Source organism: Capsella rubella, unplaced genomic scaffold (genome assembly GCF_000375325.1).
Source record: "Capsella rubella cultivar Monte Gargano unplaced genomic scaffold, Caprub1_0 scaffold_3, whole genome shotgun sequence".
Lineage (NCBI taxonomy): Eukaryota > Viridiplantae > Streptophyta > Magnoliopsida > Brassicales > Brassicaceae > Capsella > Capsella rubella.
Window position 1 is genome coordinate 13,073,311 of NW_006238921.1, and position 456 is coordinate 13,073,766.

The following is a 456-nucleotide window of genomic DNA, read 5'->3' on the forward strand; positions in this document are numbered from 1 at the left end:
TTGAAACCATTTAAGAACAAACATAAAGATTGACATAATTATAAAAGCTAAAGAAATAAATTTATGTTAAAAAGGCATCACATGTTTACATCAACATTAACAAAGAAGATGAACAAATATATCTGTCTATTATATGTACATGACAACAACCATGAAATGATCTTAAGTAATCGAATTTATGTTCGGTCTCTCTAGGAAAATCTAACTTGGGTTAGATATTTATATTATTATGAAAAGAAAGACTATTATTTAGAACAAATGATTAAATATGATATTAGTGTAGAGTGTAGATTGGATATGATATTAGGGTATAACTCATACCTTATTAAATATTATAATTCAATAGGATTTTAGTGAAGTTCATTAATTCATAAAATGTAATAAAAATGTAATAGGATTTAAATAAAATGTAAAAAGTTACGTAAAATAGATGTTTTAATTATGTGATAGTAAATC

At 22.8% G+C, this 456-nt stretch overlaps 1 protein-coding gene across 1 annotated transcript in view; it reads left to right on the plus strand.

The window, feature by feature from the left end:
* Positions 1–456, plus strand: part of LOC17890886 — an 8,157-nt gene that overhangs the window by 1,926 nt on the left and 5,775 nt on the right. The window lies entirely within an intron of this gene.